Source organism: Tiliqua scincoides, chromosome 1, assembly GCF_035046505.1.
Source record: "Tiliqua scincoides isolate rTilSci1 chromosome 1, rTilSci1.hap2, whole genome shotgun sequence".
NCBI classification, from domain to species: Eukaryota; Metazoa; Chordata; class Lepidosauria; order Squamata; family Scincidae; genus Tiliqua; species Tiliqua scincoides.
The window spans coordinates 17239662-17263506 of NC_089821.1; the positions used below are offsets into that span (position 1 = coordinate 17239662).

The 23845-nt window shown below is 44.9% G+C and overlaps 1 pseudogene; it reads right to left on the minus strand.

The window, feature by feature from the left end:
- Positions 1-2947: 2947 nt before the first annotated feature.
- On the minus strand, positions 2948-22845 carry LOC136645946 (prostaglandin reductase 2-like; annotated as a pseudogene).
- Between the last annotated feature and the right edge of the window lie 1000 nt (positions 22846-23845).

Sequence of the window (23845 nt, forward strand, 5' to 3'; positions counted from 1 at the left end):
TCCACTACCTCACAGTGGCCCACCAAATGCCCCAGGGAGCACCGAAGACATCAAAGAGACCTGCATCCTGATGCCCTCCCTTGCATCTGGCATTTGGATGTAGCCCATTTCTAAAATAAGGAGGTGTGCAACACACACATCATGGCTTGTAACCCACGATGGACTGATCCTCCAGGAATTTGTCCAATCCCCTTTTAAAGGCATCTAGGCCAGATGCCATCACCACATCCTGTGGCAAGGAATTCCACAGACTAACTACATGCTGAGTAAAGAAATATTTCCTGTCCTGGTGCTGCTGAAGCTGTTCAATACCAGCAGGGAACTATACAGCAGAAAGACCCTGGAGCCCAAGGCAAGTTGTACAGCATGTTGGAGAGGAGGCTTCAGAGGATGATAAGCCATCTGTCAAGGAGCTTGTTTCCAGTGAGTAAAATGGGATGACGGCCTACATATTAGGAAAAAAGAGGCTTACCTCTAAGTAAAATAAATAACTCTAGTCCTTTGTTGTGGTCACCTTGTTTTCTCTGACATGCAATTTGCCCCTCAATAACGGACTCTTATGAATTGCCCTAGAGTTTCACATTTCTCTGGTCCTTTCTACGTATGTAAGAAAAGTACTTTGAACCATTAGAAGATATACATGTGACATGTTCATTTTGGACTGTTTAAGGCTATCACACCTATGCTGCTATCATATGTGTGGTGTAAGTGTGTTGTGCGACTCTTGCTAGGCTATGCAGATACTTGCATGCTGGCCCCCTACATTTCCCTTGTGTAGGCACAACAGCCTGCAGGATGCCAGACGTAAGCTCTGCCCAGTACTTTGTAGGATGCTGTCGTATGAATATGAGTACGACTTTGCCATTTCTCTCTCTTTTCCTTCCTCCAATGGCTGGACTGGACAGGTGGAATGTACAGCCAAGAAATGTGGCACTCACTCCACTTCTATATTTTTCCATTTCTGTCCCACTTTTAAAAACATATTTGATGCTCATCCTCAAGTCAGAAAGACAAAAACCATTTGAAGAATAAGGAAAAGGTTAAATAACACACTTCAGTCAGCCTCTAGAGCAGGGGTCTCCAAACATTTCGGCCAAAGGTCCACATCAAATATCTGGCAAGGTGTCAAGGGCCGGAAAGAAAAATGAAATATAAAATTTACATAAATACATTAGAGATGGAACTTAGATGATTGACTGAAATGAATGAATGAATGGACTCAAACATCCAGGATTTCTCCAAGTACCAACACAGCCCAAGAAATAAAGCATTCACTTAAATGGACCCACATTCTCCCACCCCACACGCACAACTCTGGTTGTGTTTGGTCAACTGGGCCAGAGGCTCTCAGGGGATCAGAGACTGGCCTTGGGCCAGATAAAGGCTCTCCGCGGGCCACATCTGGCCCCTGGGCTGGGGCTTGGAGACCCCTGTTCTAGAGCCATGTATATATATTTCTTCCTGAGGAAATGTTTCTGTGGATGATGCAGACACTAGCAAGAATGCAACATCCAGTGTTATGCAATATAAGCCTTTTATATTTGTACATCTTGACACTGGTATTAATACCACATTTGGAAACAGAACAAAATAGCCCCCCAAAAGAAACCAGAATGGCTTAGTGCCCAGTCCTATCCAAGGTTGCAACACTGATGCCATGCCAATGGGGAGGGTACTGCATATTGTGGGGGGACAGTCACAGAGCCCTCCTCAAGGTAAGAGAACAAATGTTACCTTACCTAGGGGCTGTATTGGCAATGGAATTTTGGATAGGATGGGCCCCTCAAACATCATAAGAAACAGTTGTAGGTATAAGTTATACAAAGTTTTGTTTTCTCATTTTGATTTATCTTGGTGTAGAATTACATCTCAAAAAGAGGAACATGGACTTTCAACATAAGTAGTATTCACTGATTCATTGTGCTATTTAGAAAGGATGGCTCTGATGGTAATGCAATCATAGTGTTAATTTGTGGTTTTCTTAAACAAGAATATCACCATTGTTTAACAAGACCAGCTCTGGAATTGCCAGGTCTTAACTGCTGTTTGTTCAGCGCTTTAATTGAGTGGATTTCTATACTGCAATCGCTATGCAACTAGCCTAGCCTTATAGCCCTTTCTGCCATTTGCTCAAACACGTTAAATTGTAACAAAATTGTTTTGCTGTGCAGTCTGTTTTTTTTCATAAATATGACGCCTCTCATCATGTACTTAAGAGCGCAATCCCAAGTTGCCCTTCAGCTGGCACAAGTCCCTTCAATAGGCCTCCAGGTGTCGCGAACATGCCATAAACCACTTTTATAGCATCGCAGGAGTTGGGGAGGCTGGTGCAAGGATACATGCCAGCCTCCCCAAACCGGATCCAGCCCCAGCAGAGGTAAGTTTGTGCCAGTGACAGGCTGGAGCAGGGGTTTGGGGAGGACAGAGGCAGGGTGGAACTTAGATGTTTTGGGGCCAGGGAAGGCCAGGGGGACAAGGCCTAGGAGTGGTTCCTACTCTGGCACATGGGCTGGATCCTATCCTCCCTCCCAAGCAGCAGATTTACTTGGTGCAGATTCAAGTAGTCCCCTTGAGGTTGCTGGGGCATTATTCACGGTAAGGGGACATAAGTCCCCTTACTCTGAGTTGTGCCTGATCCACTTCCCAACCTGTGCTGGATATGCTGCAGGTCAGTTGGCTTGCCTATGGCAGTGCAAGTTAGGATTGGGCTCCCTGACATGTATTTGGCAATAGGGGAAAAAGTATAGATTAGGATGACTACTTGTATCACATTCATAAAGAAGCCAGGAAGAAAACCATGCTTTTTTTTTTCTCCTAAAAAATTGGTTTAATAACTGTATTAGATTTCAAGAGTGATCCATTTCATCTTCTTATTTCCAAGGCATATTACTATTACCAAGTAAGGTTCAGACACTTGCGATTGTAGGTACAGCATTTAATATACCACTTTGCCAGCAATAAAACATTCCAAAATTATTTCCTGCCTGAAAACACACAGGGAGAGCATACAGGAAGAAAGATATAAGGAACAGTTAGGGGAGAGCTAGAGTCAAACTCTCTGCTCTCCATTAGTATCACCATGGGAAGAAGACCTTTTATAAAGGATGTCAGAAATCTTGATTTCCATTTGGGTTGGAAAACATGAGTCATTCTCATATTCTCCCAAACATTCCAGCCCACCCTCTTAGGTCATCTGAGGGGGCTGGCCTCCAAGTTCCACCTCTGTTCGAAATTAGAGGGACAGTGGCGTGGAGGCAAGCCTTCTCTGCCACAGCACCACAATTATGGAATTAAGAACTGCCCCCTCCCGCATGGCTTTTTGGCAAGGGCTCATAACATACCTGTTTCTTTTGGCATTTGGTTGATGGGTGGGTGCTTGCCCTCTGTGTCTCTGTTATAGTGCAGAGGCTTGACTGCTCCTTCTGCACCAAATTTTTACCCCTTCCTAATTGGTTCTACAATGTGTGTTTTTGGGTTTTCTGCTCTGGTTTAATGATTTCAGTTATTCCACTTATTGGTGTGATAAACTCTAGAATGTATTATGGAGCTTTGTAAGCCACCTTGGACATTTGCTTTGGCACAAGAAAGGCAAGATGTAATTTTTTTAAATTATAAATAAATAAACTTCTACATGAAAACATAAAGGCAGAATTCCATTTCTGATCATTAAACTACAACTACTGAGAAGATAAGGTTTTGGTATAAATATATTTTTTTCTTCTTCATAGTTGATGCTCAGGAAACAGTGGGAAGAGAAATATTACTCCGAAACAATCACTATCTGTTTTCCAGTGTTGCCCCCGCTCATCATAGACTGGAAGGCTGCTACAAGAGATGGAGGGGGAAATGTCAGAAGCCTTGACAGCACTGGCTATTTGCTGCCAGATAGCATCCAAAATGCAAATTCTGGATTTTTAAACCTGAAACGGATGTGCAGTACACACACACTTTGACATTCATTCACTTTACTTTCAACCACTTTCAATTACAGGTGGCCCATGTTATCCGTGGGCACTCCGTTCTCTGAACCCCCACTGATAAGGAAATCTGCAGGTGTTCAAATCCATGGATTTCGGGGTCCCTTGAAGTCTGCAAAAGCAAGGGAAGCAATGCCCCCCTCACCTCCAGAGGGTGCTCTGAGCCCAGGAGAGGAAGCATGCATCTACCCATGGCCTCTGTGAGCTTCAGAATGAATATTTAGGCCGAAAAACGCTACTTCAGGATTTTTCGTAAAATCAGAAGTGACACGTTAAATGCTTTATAAGGTATTCTGAGGCCACGGAATATAAATTATTTATATTGTGGCGTTTGCATTTATTTGTTTTTGTTTTTTAATTTTGTTTAAAGTCTAAGCCACCTTGGACATCTGCTCCGGCAGAGTAAAGTAGGGTATAAATTTTTTAAATAGATAAATAATAATTTTCATGAGGTCCCAGATTATGCTTTGTAGGCTCCTCCCCCCTTTAGCAATGCTTCAATCTTCATTTTTCTGTTCCCTTCAATTGTCTTTCCTCTTTTCTGGTCTGATCAATCCAGTCTGATTGTGGTGCTGGCGTCTAGCCTAGACGCCTTTAAAAGGGGATTGGACAAGTTTCTGGAGGAAAAATCCATTATGGGGTACAAGCCATGATGTGTATGCGCAACCTCCTGATTTTAGAAATGGGTTAAGTCAGAATGCCAGATGTAGGGGAGGGCACCAGGATGAGGTCTCTTGTTACCTGGTGTGCTCCCTGGGGCATTTGGTGGGCCGCTGTGAGATACAGGAAGCTGGACTAGATGGGCCTATGGCCTGATCCAGTGGGGCTGTTCTTATGTTCTTATGTCTCTATGAACTTCCCATCTCTACAATCACCAGTTCCTGCTCCTCCAATTCCCCTTGCAAACTTTGAAGCATAACAATTTAATCCGTACTTACTTAAGCAGATTACATATCAGACCGGTAGGCTCTGCCCTGTATCTGATTTCTAACCCACACCACCCCCATCCTGCAAACAGGTTTGGGGACAGTAAAAGCACCACAACATTCCTTTTCTCTGCTGCAGTCCTTCTCGCTGCCTCCAATGCCAACCATCCAGATACAGCCTACAGCCTGAAAGGTCAGATCAACATTCTCAAGGCATTGAAAAATGTCTGGGAGAGAGAAACAAACATAGTCCAAGTCACAGAACAATTTCAGATTTTGTGGGATTCTTTAAAAGACATTGACTTTTATGCTTTCTGGTCTACAGTCATTGGAGAGACTAGTTTTTGTGAGGTCTCTCCACATCTCCTATTACCACTGGTGCTGTTTAACAACTCCATAAAGCTGTTTTTTGATAGAGATAATCTGAAGTTTCTTATCATCATTGGCATGCTGATGATCTCAAGCTCTATATTTCTCCATCTAAATATCTAGAATTCTAGATTTAGAAAATCTAGTGATTTTCTACCTCTTTCAACTCATGGCACACAAAGCGACAACTTCCACCCAGTTCTACTTGTGAAGCCATATGAGGTGCAAAGCAGCCATAGAGCAAATCTGTTCCTTATATTTGCATGTTTGGGTTTTTTCCCCAGCAAAAATTCTGTAATGTTAAGTTGAAGAGCTTGTCCAGAAAACTTCATAAAAATGGACCACAATGGTTACTTTCAAAAAAGAACACTCAAATATTTTGTACAGTATTTGAATTTAAGCAATTCCAAAGACTTCTAGCAAGGTGATTTAGTAATTTTCATTACAAAGACTTCTAGAACAGTGGTTCTCAACCTTTAAGTACTGGGACGCACTTTTTAGAATGAGAATCTGTCAGGACCGACCAGAAGTGATGTCATGACCGGAGGTGACATTATTAAGCAGGACCATTTTTAACAATCCTACCCACACCTACCCAGGAGTAAGTTCCATGGACTATCAATGTTAAAAGCATGTACACAGTAGTCTGTTAAAACTACAAATCTGTAACTTTCCCCAAATGCAGTTACATACCATGGTAGCATCAAGTCTAATATATTAAAAATAAAATACTGAAATGAATGGGGACCCACTTGAAATTGGCTCACAACCCACCTAGTGGATCCCAACCCACAGTTTGAGAAACACTGTTCTAGATGATGATTCAGTACAAAATTGAATTCTTTAAAACTGAATCAGCTAAAATAAGAAAATAAACATTAAACAGCTGTGTGAGGACAAGTAACTTTGGACAAGTAATAACCAGCTGAGTGAGGACAAGTAACTTTGAGGAACAGACAATATTTTACATCCAATGTTTTCCAAGCCTTGTACTACAGTCTCTCTAACCTGTCAAAGAAGATCACAAGGTATTTGTTTTAGGAGAGAAAATGGAAGAATAAAAGTGAGCATGAGGTTCTCAATGAACAGAGGAATAATAAAATACTGAAGTCTTCAATATTGGTTAGCCACCCTGGAGCCCAGGGCGAACTTAAAAATGATGCCCCCCCCCCACAACACACCTGGAAATGACATCACTTCTAGGTGAGATGTCACACCACTGGTTTTTTAAAAAAATTGAAAAACAAATTTGCCTTCCCCCTCACCCTGGCCCTCTGCTTGCCCCCCAAGAGATGCAAACAGCAATTGGCGTCTCTGGCCACTCACTCCCCTTGCTCCCCCACCCTCACCCCACCCCCTCTTGCTTGCCTCCCAATCCACCCAGTCCACCCCCAAGCCCCAGGAACAAGGGGAGCATGCGGCCAGAGACTGCGATCACTGCTGCCCCTCTTGTAGAGTGCCATTTTTTCTGGCACTTTTTGCAAGAGGTGTGAGTGGTGTTTGCAGGGTGGCGCAAGCAGGAGGCCAGAGTGTTACCCTCAGAGTAGCCTGCAGCCCAGTGCAATTGCTACCCATGCACCCTGCAGCTATGCCACTGATTGAAGAGCTTCATCAAAAGAAGTTATCATCCTAATCTAATCTTATAGATGAAATGTTAAATACCTAAGAATGCAATCCAAATTTGGTGCAAATTTGGTACTGGTGCAGCAGCCACAGTACCGGCATAAGGTGTTGCAAACATGCTGTAAGGCACATCGTGACACCACGCAAGTAAATGCCAACAAGTGGCCTGCACAACCCCAGAGCTGCATTTTGAGCCCTTGGCTGCCAGCACAAGCAGGTAAGGCAGTGTGTGGCACAGGGGCGTGGGGAGGGTGGCATTTTGGGGTGGATCCAGCCTGGGAGGGAGGTGGTGTCATGAGAAGTGATGATCCAAGGGTTAGGAAGAAAGACAGCTCTTTTCCCTTTAAGCCATTTCTGCCCAACGTTGCACATACGCAACAGAGATCAAATGGGCTGGGCAGAAATGGGTGAAGCAAACTTGGTTTGTTAGAGGGATAAGGGGCAGCTGGGTTACATTCCTTTAGTTTGATTTTGCTATAAGAATGGGTTCTATGAGTCAGCTGGGTGTCCTCTGCTTGCTGAGGTTAACTATCTGTCCTTTGGAAAGGAGTCTAGTCTAAGAGGAAGTCAGGTAAGGAGAAAATGTTTTAAGTTACGGGTGGAATTTTTCCCTGTTAAAACTCACCTTATTTGAGCAAAGCATTTTGGTTGTATGAGCTTTGGCTATTTAATAAAATTTGCTTTGGTCATAAAACTTCTTTGTCTAGTCTCAGGACTGGGAAGAATGATCTGTGGACACCTAGGTTGCTGGTCCTCAGTTGGTCTGTTGGTTTATTTTACTAAGACCAGAGGGATGGGTGTTTGGGCCCAGTTTCTTTTACTGGTGGGATTGTCTGAGCATGCCTCCATCATATCCTAACCTTCTTCCCAGCCCAGGCAGCCCTACATGGGGCTGCTCAGACTTCTGCCAGCTAAATAGCTGGTGGAGATCTGAGGAGCCCCTCAGCAGTGGACCTCCCCAGCCCCACAGCAAAAGTCTGTGATGTACCCCCCACAGACTGTCGCTGCCTTACTGTGTGAAAATCTACCCCCCCCCACCTGAGGTTCACGGAGCTTTGCGTGACCCAGGACTGCACCAGGGAAGCCTCTCTGAGGTTTCCCGATGCTATAAACTGTGCTTCTGGGAAACTGGGAGCACAGTTTCTGACCCCATCGGGAGCCTCAGACAGACGTCTGCAGAGTCCTAAAGGCTTCCGCCTGGGGCATTTGCCCCATCTAATACAATGGGGGTCTGTAACTGGAGACTCCTAGGGTTGGAACCATTACTCAGGGTAAGGGAGAAAATATCACCTTACACCGAGACCTCCTGCCAGCTCCCAACTAGCGCTGCATACAGTGCAGGCCAGGCAAATGGACTGTCAGGTAATTTTTAAAGAGCTTTGATGCTCATTGAAGACAGGATTAAACACATTGTTTGTATGGGGATATACAGGTACGAGGACTTATGAGAAACCTTTTTTTTTTTCTACAAAAGAAAGCCATTGTGGCATCTCGCAAACAATTAACACCCAGTTTGTTTCATACCTTCAGTTTCCCCTCTTTAATCCACTGACAGAGCTGCATAGTACTAACTTGATATTTGTCCTTGTAGTTCAAAACTACAAACCTTTCCCTGAAAAAGAGCAGAGTGGAAGTGCCTTTCATAAGACAGTTATGTTGGTGGAACATTCTGAACAAGTCACTTGAGATTCAAGTTTCAGTGCAACAGAGAAGGGTTACTGTTGTAGCGCCCACACTGGATTTGTTAGTTCTTACAAAAACGAGTCCCACTGTGTTCAAAGGGTCCTGCTCCCAGGTAAGTATTCATTAGAGTACCTGCTTCGCCAGGAAGTACATCCATTGAATACAGTGGAACTTACTTCCAAGCAAACATACACAGAATTACACAGAGTGCACCCAACTGCTACCAATGTTATGTGAGGGATGGTCTGTAGGTCACAGTCTTCATAGTGACTTGAAACAGGCAGTATTATGGTTACCTTCTGGAGCCAAAAATGAAGAATGTTAGTTCAGCAGGACTGTGCAGTGCTGATCCAATTTGTCAAAAGAACACTACATACACCAAAAGATGTGCGGCAGCAAGTGTTAACACCAAAACGCAACAAAACCTGTGAACATGGAGTAGGCATGTAAGGCTTGAACTCAGATGTGATCAAACCTAGGAAGTAGGGTCACCACTCAGTGACAGAACACTAAACCCTGGCTAGTCACTTATCCTCACAGGGTTGTTGTGCTCCTTGAAGAAAGTGTGGGATCAAACAATAATAAAACATTTTCTATGTGGAAATCTTCTTTTTAGTTTGCGTGCTTTCTATTGAGCAATTTTCTCACTGATGCTCTTAGCTAGATGGATTTTAATTTTTCTTGCAAAATATGTAATTGATATCTGCTGGATTAGTGTACAGCAGCAGATAAGAGACTGAGTTGTGAAGGACAACTTCTCCAGTTGAAATGTCACCCATGCTATGAATTTGCTAGATGATCTTGGGAAAATTGCTCCTCTCAGTCTCACCTGAAAAACAAGAGATAGTATGCACTACTTAAGCTTATATGGTTGTAAGGATTACATCAATACCTCATGAAGCACTTTGCACTCAGAAAGTATTATAGCAATGCTAATTATCTTCATTAACTTCCTAGTAACTATAGAGATGATCTGTTTTCATAAAAGTGCTGCACGATGACCACGAAAACACTTCCTTAGGGCATCAGTTTCCAAATTCGAGACTGCTGCATGCCCGCAAAGGCTTCCCTGGTGTGGAGAGTGCTCACCCATTCCCCCAGGGAGCCTTCGCAAAGCCCCTCTGTGCGCCCTCAGTCTTTGTGGCACAAGGCCTGCTGGAGTGTCAGAACCTGGAAGCGGATGACCAAAGCGAAGATGGGGGCACACGGAGGAGCTTTGTGGAGGCTCCCCAGTGGAACAGTAAGCACCGTTCAGCCAGGGGAGGGCTTAAGCAGAGCACTGGATCCGGCCCGCAGACAGGAGTCTGGAGAGCCCTGCCTTGGAGCAAAGGAATTAACAATACATCTCAGTAGAAGTGGCTGGTGTACTCAATTCAGAAGATGGTTCAAAATAAATACCTCATGATAGTCTGTGCTTTCCTGATTTCTTTGATTGAAGGAGGCAGAGGAGGAGGATAAGGCACTTCCTTGTTGTACTGGGAGATCTGGCCACATAAAATGATATGGCTATTTGGTTTTATCTGTTGGAGACAAAATACAGTGACAAATCCTACTTTCCTGCCTTGTCATAAACATACATTTTAATGCTACATACATTTCTTTACACATCTTATAAAAGATTTGATTTCTTCTGTTATTTAAACCACTTTGTGAACTTTTTGTTGAAAAATGTTGTATAAATATTGATATTTATTAATGCTATTAATAAAATTTAAGTAAATCCATCATAAGGGATACCATTCATGGTAGAATTTCTCAGGAGAAAACATTTGTTGATGGGAAGCAGAAAGGGCCATTAAGCGTCTAATTCTTGGAGCAGTCATTCAAAAAGTAATGTATGTATTCTTGGAATAACAGATTTCAAATGGGTAGCCCAGTTCAATCCAACTTCCCCTGCACTGATGCAGCAGCACTGGCACAGGGGAATTTAGCAGACAGGAGGTCTCCCCATGGTAAAGGAACATTTGTACCCTTGCCGCAGAGTAAGTACCAGCAACTGCAATGGGGCAACCCAGATTTGCGCTAGCTCAATCACTGGCGCAAGCCTGCATTGCCCCATGTTGGTGGATAAGGCGTGGGAATGGGGGTTGGATGTGACATACACTGGCACAATTGACCTCGCCTTCTTCCCGGTCCAGATCTGCCCATGCAGCCCCCATCACAACTCCCTGACCTGTTCCACCCTTCCTCACACTCTCCTGTCGCTGTGATGCCCATTGGGAATTTACCATGACCACCATGCGCTGCTCCTTGTGCTTGGCTGCCCAGGGCTTCCCACCAGCATGCTGGACTGCTGTGTGCTTTAAGGCACTTTTGTGATGGTTAGTACTGGTACAGCATGTTAGTACTGGTACAGCATGATGGTACACTAGCTAGGATTGTGACCTCATCGGAGTGATGATTTTACTTTACCTTCAAGGAAATCCTTCCTCCACTGAATTTAATGTTGAGGAACCACTACCTGTTGCAGAGGATTCTGGGAATGTACTAGAGGAACACTCTCGGTTTACATGGGGCACTGATCACTGAATTGAGGGAAATCAGAATTCCCCCAGATCTGCATATTATAGGGCAGATCAATATAGTTATGAAGCAACATTTGTTGCTCCACTAATCTGCTGAAGCAGGGGTCTCAAGATGACGCTTGGGGGGGCCACATCAGGCCCACAGCAATTTAAAATATTTTTCCCCAACCATGCAGTTGGACAGTTAACATGTTCATTCTTTTCACTGCACTCCTTTCTATGGCCACAGCGGTGTCAGCCTGGCTAACCCTCAGTCACCTGGGCCATATGCTTTAAGACCCTGAAACCATAATTACTCAATATTAACCTCACACCTGTTAATAAAACAAGTTGGGTTTCCTCATGTTGATTTTTCAGCTACACCATAAAACAATCCTGGTGAAGATATAGCTGCATTTTTGCATGCGTGAACAAATAAACCAGGTTTCTGCAACAGATAGGGTAAAGGCATTGTGCCGTGTGTTGCTCACTCCATCATTTTAACTGGCTCACACTAGCCCTGCTTCTTATATTGCCTCTATGAGTAACTATCATTAACTAGAAACTAGTGAATATCTCACTAGTAACTATCTCATGGGTAACTAGTGAGTAACTATTTCACACATTTTTGTGGGCTGAAAAAACCCGTTTTATAAATTAATGGAATTTAAATGAAATGTATATCTGAAAAATGAACTTTTCAGCTCATAAAAATATGTGAAATATATGATGTGGCCCTTGTATTAAAAAAGTTTGGAGATCCCTGTGCTGGAGGAAGTCCAGTTTGGCCTCCAAGGGACCCCAGGGTTCCGCAGAACACCATCTGAAAATCCTTGGAACAGAGAATTAAATGGCAAGCACTTCAACATGCCAATTAAGGGAAACATCCAAAGGAACAGTGAGTGTTTATGATGTGTTATGAAACAGAACTAGGGAACATTCAGCTCATCTGGCCTACATTCTGTTACAGAATTGTATTCTTGTTATTTATTCTTCTAAATGAAAATATAGGAGTGAAAAATCCAACGTATCCTCCATTTTCATCTCACGTGAACTACAATAGAATCAAGGTGTGCGTGTGCATGATTGTGTGTGTGTGTGGGAGGGAGGGAATAGAAGCATCCTCCTAGACATAGAAAGGGTGCCAATAGAACTCTTTAAGCTCTTGCAAGGTTCCTGCAGCAAGTGACACTTCAGCAATAACAGTGACATATCAGAATCATACTGGGTGGCAATAGGCTTCTTCTTCTTTAGTCTGGTTAGGTTCATTCAGAATAAAAATAGTATCCCTCCAGCTAGATATAACCTTCTTATAGCAGCACCTCATAAAATATACACACAAAAAGTGTTTTAAATATATTTGGAGCACATATATGCAAGCTCTCTCTTGCCTACTTTCAAGGTGGCTCACAACAATACTGTACATGAAACAAAAAACATGTTTTGAAAAAACTCTTAAAGGATCAGCAAAATCTATTGTAAACTGAAATTTCTATAACTGCAACCGTTTCCCATGCTCCGATTCTGACACCCTGTGAAGGACTGGGGAGCAGCACACCCAGAGGTGGGTGCAGATTAGGACCCTTTGTTAAAAGGAGTACTCACAGATTTGTTTATTTTGCCCGATCTAACTCTTTAAAAAAAAACAACAACAATCCAGCAAATGGGCCTCTCAGTTGATTTACTGGGGTGTGGTTTGCTAGCTGCTGCAACTAGACTATTGACAACCAGACCTCTAGACATTGATAGACAGGCTTCTGTGGCAGTGGCCAATAGACATGTTCCCCAGTACATTACCATCTTAAGATAAACTATGGTAGCAGGCCCAGCTATCTTTTTTTCTCCACCATCCACGAGAAAGTGGGCATTTATGTTAGCGCATTGTAATGCCCTTCCCACTAACGTTCTTAGGGGCAGATATGAAGGTATTCTTAAGGATGCGAGTGGTTGCAACTGCTTGTCAGGTGATAATCACTCCTTACCTCACATATTGTTATACTGTATTAGTAAACAAGAGTCCCGCTCAAGATTTCTTAAGCCTCTCCTCCTTAATGATCTGGGCCAGATGGATAGCTCAATATTACAGGAACTGCTAGTGGGAAATGATGAATTCTGCACTAAATAGTTTGCTTTGTTCCTTAAGTCATGTATTCAGGAAGCCATATACATTCAGGAAGCCATTTACTTCATCAGGGAAGTTTTCTTTCTTTTCCACTGTACGCCTCCATTTTCCTTACTGTATCTCTCAAAGTACTCATCCTTACGTTTTTTTGATGTTGCCAACTGTGGTCTTGTTTCCTTGTTAGCATTCAGTGGGCAACTTACAGAGGGTAAATTAATACTGTGTGCAATGGTCGAAGTGGTCAAGATACAACTTACGCAGGTGGTCAATACAGAGAGGTTGGTCTCCCATAGTGTATATGCAGTGTCTGTCCATACTGTGAAAGTTAGGTCAACTTTCGGAGGTGGTCAACTTTGGAGGTTCTACTGTAATACATTTATCAGTATATGTATATTACTTATGTGGGCAATGGGTACTATAGTATGCTATCAAGTGTATGTTTGTTATTATACGCCAATAAACGTTCTGAATCTGTATGGCCATCTAGTGCAGAAGGTCCATCTGAAGACACCATAGAAGGGAGAGATGTGATGGCAACTGTAACTTTTCCACAAGTCTGGCAAGAACGGATCATTTGGATCGTGTCCTTAGGCACTGTATCCATGGAGGCAAAAGGAAGGCGTCTGTTGATTGTAAAGTCAAATAAAGAAAGCCTGTAGCTTCCTGTTGATCAGGTAAATGTGATCCTCCATCCGAAGTGGAGGGACTCCAATGAGCCTGTCATAAACTTAAGGGGGGTTTGGGGTGCTCAGAGTTCTTGGTTCTCAATCCCTAAAGCCCTCAAGGCCCCACCATCCAGTAGTACTGCCACCACCCTGTATGTGCCAGTGCCTCAGTTCAGGGACACTAAGACCCTCTAGGCTTAACTCTATCCCCTGCAGGCACTGAGCTCTTTCTCCACTTAAAGCTGCAGTCCTCAAGTTACTAGACCTCAATGAGCACTTGGTAGCTTGCTGAACAGCTAGGCAGGATTCTGAACCTTTGTCCCCAACAGACAATGAAACTTGGTAAAAGAGATTTTAGTTTATTAAGTACATAAGGTTACATAAGGCAGCAAATGCTAGAGGCATAAACATCTAGGAAACATATCAGCAAATAAAATAATGAAGCTAGCTGGCTATATTAATACCTCTCTCTCACCTGGGTCAGTTACTCTTAGGTCCAGGCTACCTGTGAGGCCAGATGCCCATGGTGGACAATGGAGCTCACAGCGTGCAGGATGCCATACCCAAAAACTCTGCCCAAGAAGAATCGCACACACCCCTTGGGGCACTCATTAGTATACTTCTTATGCTAACAGTACTGAGGTGACTTCATACTTATTTAGACTGTCCGATCAGAAACTTTTGAGGACAGAACCTTCTCTGAGTGGGTCTGGTTGCTAGCCCTCCTAGTTCTTACCCTTCCCAATTGGAGATCCATAGCTGCATTCCATTCCGCTTGATCAGGCGCCCCACAGTCTACTGAGGTGTTAAACATTCCAATGGGTTGTAATTTTTGTTATCTGTCCTTTCTGGTCAGCAAAGGAGAGGCAACAATCTTTTTGTTTGTTTACTCACATTCTTGCAGCTAGGAACTGCTAGCCACTTCTCTGTTACTGACTTAGTTTGGTTCAGGTTTCACATGCTAACCTAGGCCTAAACTGTACATATTCATGACAGAGCCCCGTGAGGGTTCCACATCCTTACAATGAGAACTCCATCTTGTGGCATGACCCCGTGCCCTTGGGGGCCATTTCACACTCTCTAATCTCATGAAGATATTGCTTAAAAGAGCGGATCTTCTAGAAGCTTCTAAAATTTCACCAATGTGTGCAGAATTGGGAGTAAACTCAGGGGAAGAAGCAAAAAGGGTAGCTTGGCTACTCACCTGACTGATCACAGCATCACTGATGACTCCACCTACATTGTCAAAATACACACCCACTCCAGCTGGACAGAGCTCACGCAAGCCTGTGTCACATTCTCCTCCTTATAGTTGATGGCGGCATCAAAGCCCATTTCTGAGACCAAAATGGAACATTTTTCATCAGTGCCACAGATGCCAACCACTCTGGAACAGCCCTCTAGGAGACCTATCTTTGGAGGCACCACAAATAAAACTCGTTTATTAACTTTTAACGCTGAGCACAGCTGACATCATCTTGCTATAAGATGCAAATAAGCCAATCCAAGTTTCTCTTCACTGTTCTCTCACTTAATAGATCTCCTTCCTTCTGCCTGTCATTTTCAAACACTGATCTTATCTTGCTCCATACACACAGTCTTCACAGGAGGCTGACAGTCAAGTTAATAGATGATGCAAATGGTGCACCAGAACTGATCTTGCACTATTTGCCAATAGGGTGCACCAGTCTCCATGTTTTTGGTGAGGCATAAGTGCACTAGCTGGACCAATGACTTGGCTCACCCACAAGAATGTGCAGAATCACTTGTAGAACTGCAGCCTGGCTGGGATCAAATGGGGACACCAATGGTTTAAACAAGCACTTTCACATGAGACTGGATAAGCAGCTGCTGCAATGTGCCAGAGAAAGGGCTGTTGGAATCACAAAAGGCATAGTGACATTGGCTACACAGAGAGGCCACTTCCCATAGCCAGCACCTCTAAGTGATTGCAGTGGTGTTGTGAAGCTGTACCCTCACACACAGCTATGCACAAATACAAAGTGGTGAAAAAACATCTTAGGTGGAGCACTATTTCTCAGCCTTGGAGCTGAGGGAAAGATTGGATGGCACAAGCCACCTGCACTGGCCCAGGAGTGTCATGAACATGCCATAAAATACATTTATGCCTCCTCTAGAGCCAGCTGGGCCAGCTCAGAGGCCCATGCCAGCCCACAGATGCCAGATCTGTGCCCAGACAAGCTTGCACCAGCCCGCACAGGATGGCACAGCAGGTGGGAGAGAGTGGCGGAAGGGCAAAACAGACAGGGAGGAAATTTTTGATGGAGGGTGTTATCGGAGGCAGATTAGGCCCAGGAAGGGGATGGGAGTGCCCGTGGTAGCACAGGCCAAATCCCAACCTCTTGTCTCTGGCCCAATCAGCCTTACATGGGCTGCTTGATTTGCACCTGCGAAATCGCTGGTGCAGATCCAAGCTGCACCATAGGGGTGCCTGGGGCATCACTCGGAGAAAAGAGAGAAATATCCCGTTTCCCCATGTTGCCCTCCGGCCGGCACCTACATTGCATTGGATACAGTACAGGTCACTCGGCAGGTTACATCTTAGTTGGACCACTATTTCTCAACCTTAGAGCGCAATCCAGAGGAAGAGATCAGATGGTACAAGCCAACTGCACCGACTCAGGAGTGGCAGGTGTTGGACTACATGACCTATTAGGTTTCTTCCAACTCTATGATTCTATGGGCGCAATCCAGACCTGTATTTGGGCTGGCACAAGTCCCTTGTGCCGGCCCAGGAGGGTTGCAAATGTGCTGTAAGGGATGTTTGAGCCTCCTTGTGAGGAAGCCAGGTTAGCGCTCCAAGAAGCGCCAGCCTGCGAGGTTGACATAAGCCTCAGCGCCAGTTTCCTCTCAGATGCTTGCATTGGCCGGGCTGACACAAGCAGAAAAATTAGGTGGGGAGGAGGCGGATAGGAGGCATTCCTGGACGGGGGAGGGTGGGTGGCCCTGGGGGCAGGTGGGCGGGCAGTGGGACTAGGATCTGGCAGTTATGCAGGATCCCAACCCCCATTCCCAGGGAGAACGAAGGGGCTTGAAGCCGCTCCACTCTCCTCGGACTTGCGCCACCTTGCACATGACCGAGGAGACCCAGAGGGGCCAGCAGCCCTTACCTGGAGGTAAGGAGAAAAGTTTCCCCTTACCTCTGGCTGAGCTGCTTATGGCCACTGTCCTGTGCTGGATACAGTGCAAGCCTCCTGGTTTGCCTGTTCCAGCACAGGATAGAATTGCGCCCTATGATTCTAAGTTAGGATTCGGCTATGCGTTCTCCATCTGTGGAAGGATGTCAGGGAGATGAATGTGTTGTCTTTCCTGAGTCTTAAACTGGCTTCTTATGTTTCTTCACCTGTGTGGGAGCTATTGCTTTGTCACACCGCCGCGGCAAAGTGAGAAGCCTGAGGCCAAGCAAGAGAAACCCACATAGTTACACCTCCCCACAACCTCAACACAGTTTCCCCAAAGGTCAATGCTGATACAGGGAATACCCCGAGCATGAACTTCTTTTATATGGTCCAAAATGTACCATACTACTCAGTGGCACAGAAAAAAAGCTCCTACACCACTGAAATAATACTAATGACAGACTTGAGGTACTGAAAAGTGAACACTTCATAGCTGATACGGCTTATCTCAAAACACCAATATTTAAGGTGAAAGGGCAAATCTGATGCCTCCTTACCTGTCCAGCCACTGAGCCACAGGCACCAGCAGCTCCACTGACAACCATGGTTTGATTAGCACCTGGGGACACATGTCCTTTCTCACTTATTCCTAGCAAAGATGTCAGTCTAGTCAGTCCAGCTGCACCCAAAAAGTAAGAAAGATGTCCACCTACAAGCTGGGGATCAAGCTAAACAGAAGCAATTTGTTAATAAATTGACAGACAAATCTTGCAGCAAAGTACATAAGCACATAACACATATTATTGGAAAACCCTAGAACTGCGTAGAAGAATGAGCTTGTAGAGACTTTCAGGGGTGATTTGAAAGGCATGCCTTGGCATAAATGCTGCAGCCCCGCGAAGAGGGAAGAATCTTCCAAGACCTATGCGGCAGCTGCATACACTGTGCAGGGGGACCACCTGCAAGACTGTGTTGTTCAACACGACATTCTACCCAACAACTAGATGCCCAGGCACTTTTAGGGGCAAAGAGACTGCAGTTAACTTACTGCCCAATCCTCAACAGTGCACACTGGCCTACTGCTGGCATGCACTGTCACAAACATACTGTAAGCCCTAGCACTGGGTAAGTGCTGGTGCTAGCCCAGTGTTGGCTGGCTGCGGGAGCTGTAGACTGCCAAGCAGTGGAGAGGTAGAGTGGGGGCGTGAGGGAGGTGGGGCAGAGGTGTTACGGGGAGGGGGGAGACGGCAAGGAGGAGGCGTGCTGGGGGAACGAGCGGGGAGGGAGGCAGGTGGGACCGGTGGTGCAAAGCTCCACCAGATCCAGAGCCTCTGTGTCAGGCTCACTGCCCAACACGGAGGCTCCTGATTCTCTGTTGACTTTTGGGTTGGCAGAGAATCAAGTAGCCCAATTGCAGGGCTACTCACTTTACCCAGGGGAAGGGGATGAAAGTCCCCTTCTCCTGAGGAGCGCCAGCAGCTACCCAAAGAGCGCAGGATGCGGCAGCAACCATTTTCGGCATCACTGCAGCCCTGCGCACCGGACAGCTCAAATTTTGGTTGGTAAAAACCTCACAAACATGCTACAGTAATTTAACCCCAAAATGAAATGGAACAATTAACAGAACCTTATCCGCATCAAAAACACCACCTTCTCAAGAAGCCCCCTATCAAGAATGGCTTTTGTCTGCCAGGGCCAGTTGAAGCAAGTTACAATGTTTCCAGGAACAAACTGTGCATCTTTGCTTTCCTCCACCACACCAATTCCTCCACCACCTGCAACTTCACACACCTTCCAGGCAACGAGGTATTCAGAACCAGAGTCTTCATTCAAACAAAACCCATGGGGAGAGGAAAAGAGGCTATGGGGTGACAGATTCTTTTAAAATACTACTCTATATAGAATACACACAGACACACATGCCCATTAAAAATGTTATCTCTTATAATATTTTTTATTTCTCTCTTCACTCATTCTGTTGGCCCCCAAATATTGTACAGTATTCCTTGAATTTAAGACCATATAAGTGCAAGGACAAAAATACTCACTTCTTCTAGGTGGGGTACAATAGCAATGAAGTGATTTTGTGTCCCCCTTGACTAGCAGATTATTCTTTTATCAACTGACTAGGGCTGTGGTCTCTAAAAGTTTCAGTATGAGGACCACACCGTATATTTTACACATTTTTGCAGGCCAAAAAAATTAGTTTTATAAATGAATGAATAATTTTTACTTGGATCCTTTTTGTAATGAAAATGATATGATTCAGATAGAAACAATTCTGTGTTCTGTGCTGGGATTCTCACCTACATAGAGCAGAGTGTCAGAATTTAGTTGCTGTGTAATATCTACTAAATAATGGCCACAAAAGAGGCAGCTTGAAGTCCTGCTGGTGAACAGAAGATGTGAAGATGCCCAACAAACATTCTTCCCTTCCTTCCTGAGGCTTCCATGGAAGGGTAGAGCACCTGAAGGAGTCCAAAGGCAAAGCATTGAATAGCAGTTAAACCACCACAGCCTCAGGTATTCATTCACGCTAACTTTGACAGTTCCAGGCTGGCAACAAACAAGTGATTTATATAGCGCAGGTGGGTCAAACATAATACTGCCGGGCTGTGTTGAGATGTCGCTGCTTGAATGGCAGCCCACATGATAATTGGGCTCTTCCATATCATGAAAATATGATAAAGATTTGCCTATTTGCTCTTGCCATTTGCAGCTAAAGAGTTGTTAAGTGAGAAACAAGTGCTTATTTCTGGTCATGACCTGATTAAAGACATCATTTCCTGCTTAATGACATCACTTCTGGCCCTCAGCAGGCATAGTGAATGCTATTCAGCTTGCTGTATGTTTGATAGCCCAATCTAGTAGGTAGACCACAGATTGCCCAGGTCTGTTCTACAGCTCAATTTGCCATGTCCATCCCAATGTTCTCATGTTTCCCACTATCCAAGGGTCTGAATACGCCACAAGCTAATGCAACACAGTTGTCAGGCAAATATGTCATGTGTTCAGTACAAGTTCTTCCATGCATCCACCTGACTGTCCCCACAAACAGGTAGGTATGTGAGTCCTCAGGACAAACTGCCCTATGGTAGGTGCCACCACCCCTTTTAAAAAGCCATTCCTCCAGTCAAGGGCAAGCTGAAGTTCTTGCAGACCCTGAGTTCCCAAAACTGCAGGGACTCAAGCCTCTGGTTTACTTTGGTAGTTCACAGAGTGGCCTAGACCAGGGTCAGGTAGATCAATTCCTTCATACTCACACAGACACAAGCCTGTGCATCAGTGGTTCTCAAACCTTTTAGCGTCAGGACCCACTTTTTAGAATGACAATCTGTTGGGACCCACTGGAGGTGATGTCATTAAATTGGAAGTGATGTAATGGCCAGAAGTGACATCATCAAGCTGGAAAATTTTTTACAATCCCAGGCTGCAATCCTATCCAAATTTACCCTGGAGTAAGCCCCATTGATTACACAGGCCTACAAAACTGGGGGTCAGAAAAGTTTTTCCCAAACTTTATGGTGGTTTGATATGAATTTGGGGTGCTGATTCCAAAAATGGCATCCATTTTGCCCTATCACATCTAGTTTTGGAGATATCTAGACTCAGTGAATGGTTCAAGCAGCTTTCTCATGAGGAAGCCATGGTGTAGGCTTCCTCATGAAGAAGCTGCTTGAACCATTCACTAAAAAGGCTATGCTGTGTAGGCAGGAGAGTGCAAAGGCATGATCCCCAGGACCACACTGATGCCAGGGGCCATGGGAGGAGTGCTTTACTTACTGGGAAACACAGCAGCCTCCTGGAGGTACAGGGAGCCCCATGGAGCCCTCCGCAGGGCTCCCCAAGTCTCAGAATACTAAAAATAAGTAATCATTATGATCCCCACACTTCTGGGAGGCCACTGTGTCACCCAGAAACTAAAACACTCCCCCTTGCCCCCCAGCAGCAGCATGATCCTGGCTATCATGTTGCTGCCTTCTCCTCCCCCTTAAGGGGCCAGTGGCTGGGGCTCTCAGGCTGCAGCATCATGATGCCACTGTTTGAGAACCTCAGATTTAAGAGAATAAATACACCTGCAAAGAGTACTAAAATAATAAAGCTAAGCTCCTGAACTCACTGAGTCCCAACATGCACATGGATCCTTCTATCTCCCAGGCATAAACAAAGTGCAACTCTTCCACCTGTCAAACAGCTGATACAGATATATGCCTATGATGCAATGGCAAGGCTTCTCCCACCCTAACAGACATTTTTATACCTTGAAGGTAACACTTGTCTAACCAGAAATTTGAACCAGCCAAAGCTTCTGGGAAATGACCTCATCACCTGAGGCAGCTATTGGGAAACCACTCTGCCCCATCCCAACTGGAGATTCACAGCTGAAACTCATTCCAATTATTGAGATCTTGAATCCCAAGCTAGATTCTCATGTTCCTTGCAAGGCATTTGATAAGGAGCTTCTCTCAGCCTGCCAGCAAGCCTCTTTCCCACAGCTGGTGCAAAATGGCTTCTGGCCTACAAAATGGAATCAAACAAAGCCAGTGATTTTCCGAATTCTTCACAATACACAAGCCTCAAGCCACCATTTCTCAGAGAGTAGTGCTGGAACATGCAAAGGTATTTTTTCTTTAAATCAGAGGTTCCCAAACTGGAGCATTGCAACACCTCAGTCAAGGAAGCCCAGTCTATACCCCCTTAAGGGCAGGGGATGACAAGGGCAGGGGATGACATCATCACCATGACTGCACCGCTGCCAGGGACAGAAGGGTTTTGTTTTTTTTTAAACTTAACTTTTTTTTGCAGGGCTAAAAATAGCTAAAAAAGTTATTGCTAAGAAAAGCTTAAAAAGGCTATTGCAACCCACTTCCAGTTCCACAATCAAACTGGAAGTGGGTCATGAACATTATTTTTAGCTTTTCTAAGTTTTGGGGTCCCTGCAGAACAGTCCATGGGCTCCCCACACCCACTGGAGGGCCAGCTCTGCCAGGGTTAAATTTAAAAACCTCTTTTGACCCCAGCAGCAACACAATCACATTGCTGCCTTTGCCTCTCCCCAAGAGTGAGTTTGGGAACTGCTGCTTTATATGCCTCAGAGACAACTACTGAACAGGGTTAACCAGGTTGCCCCCCTGGTCTGCCTGCAGCAGAACAAATACATGGAAGGTAAAAAGATAAAAGGCCTGGGGGAGGAATGAACTGAACCAGCTATAGATACTTTATCTCCAGCATATTTGGTGCTCTTAAGTTACTGTAAATGCCTCTCATAAAGTGTGCCCAGATTCAAAATCTGCAAGAAAGCCTGGGGGTGCAGTCCTAGAGAATGAAAGCAAGTAGTAAGGCTACTTCGTCAAGGCCTCAAAGACAAAATATTCAAATTTGCAAGTCACTTGCGAGATCACAGAGCTGGTTCATGTGGCAGGACCAATAATGAATGAAATATTCTCTAGCTGTAGTACAAGTCTGGAAACTTGTACAAACTACATAGCGAAAATAAAAGAGAAGCATCACAAATATGCGTACAAATCTCTTCTATGTGGTGGCTACAGACCTCAGATCCTGGCCAATGGGAATCTATGTAGACACAAATACAAACTGTGCAGGAGGTCATAAACCACTTATTTGATTGGATACAAACCAGACTATTCAGATTAAATGTTATGACTGGCCAACTCTTTCACAGTGGCTTCCAAGATTTAATTACAAGTTTGCTATAGCCCACTTACCATATAAGGGTCCACAGAAAGACAGAGCTTTGACCATCTGCAATGTGGCCACCTGCAATTTTATCTGGTATTGTGGCTTCCTCCGTACGGAAATTTTCTGCAACTAGCATTCCAGTCACACCAGTTTAAACTGCAATCATTTACCACATGCAGAAGCTATAGCTGCAAGATCAGAGTTTTTGATTTGCCATGTCATGGCTCAGATGACTCACTACAGACCAATAACTCAACTCCTAAAAAGGTATAAAGCTTCTTGCTTCACTGTCTGTAGAATCTACATATGTCAGGGCCACACCTATCCAAATACCCCTCCTGCCTCTCCATCCTTCCATCACCATGACCATCCCACCATACTTCTGTATCTTGCCATTCATCCTGCAAACTCAAATTTCTATTTCAAATGTAGACTCATCTTTTCTTTGAGATCTTCTACCCATAGGGACTCTGATCTAGACTAGGGGTGTCAAACCATAAGGTCCATGAGCTGGATATGGTCCTTGGAAGTTTTTTATCCAGGCCAGGCTTTGTAATAATTGGGCTCTTCCAGCAGCAGCAGCTACTCTCAGCTGCTGAACTGCAAAGTGATGCATTGGCAGAAGCAGCACAGCTGAAAGGGCAGCCCACATGATAATTGGGCACTACCATACCTTGAAAATTCAACCAAGTGTAGGGTGCCCCCCCTGGAGCAGGCTTATCCCACCCTCCAGAAGGCCTCAGATTGGCTAGAGGGGGATGGAGTTCCAGCACCCTGGTCCTCCTCCCTAGCAGAGCTACCAAACCTGACTTAGGAGCAGGAGCCACTCACCTCACAGCTGCCTGCTTCACACTGACTACCTCTCATCCCCGGCTTCCCTATTTTATGGAGCAAGCCCGCCCCCCTTGGCCCCTCCTCTTCCTCCAGGTGGGGCAGAAAAGGCCTTTCCTGTTCCTGGCTTGTTTCCTTCAGTGTTACCTGTTTACCTTGCCAGCCTCCCATCTGGTTGGGGTGAGCCAACCTTCTTTGCCCTCCTCAAGGGCAGGGAAGCCTCCCCACCCTGGGCATTGGGTGCCTGCTCTGGGGTAAGCTGGGGGTCAGGGCATGGGGGGGGCAACACCAAGCTCTCCATATGT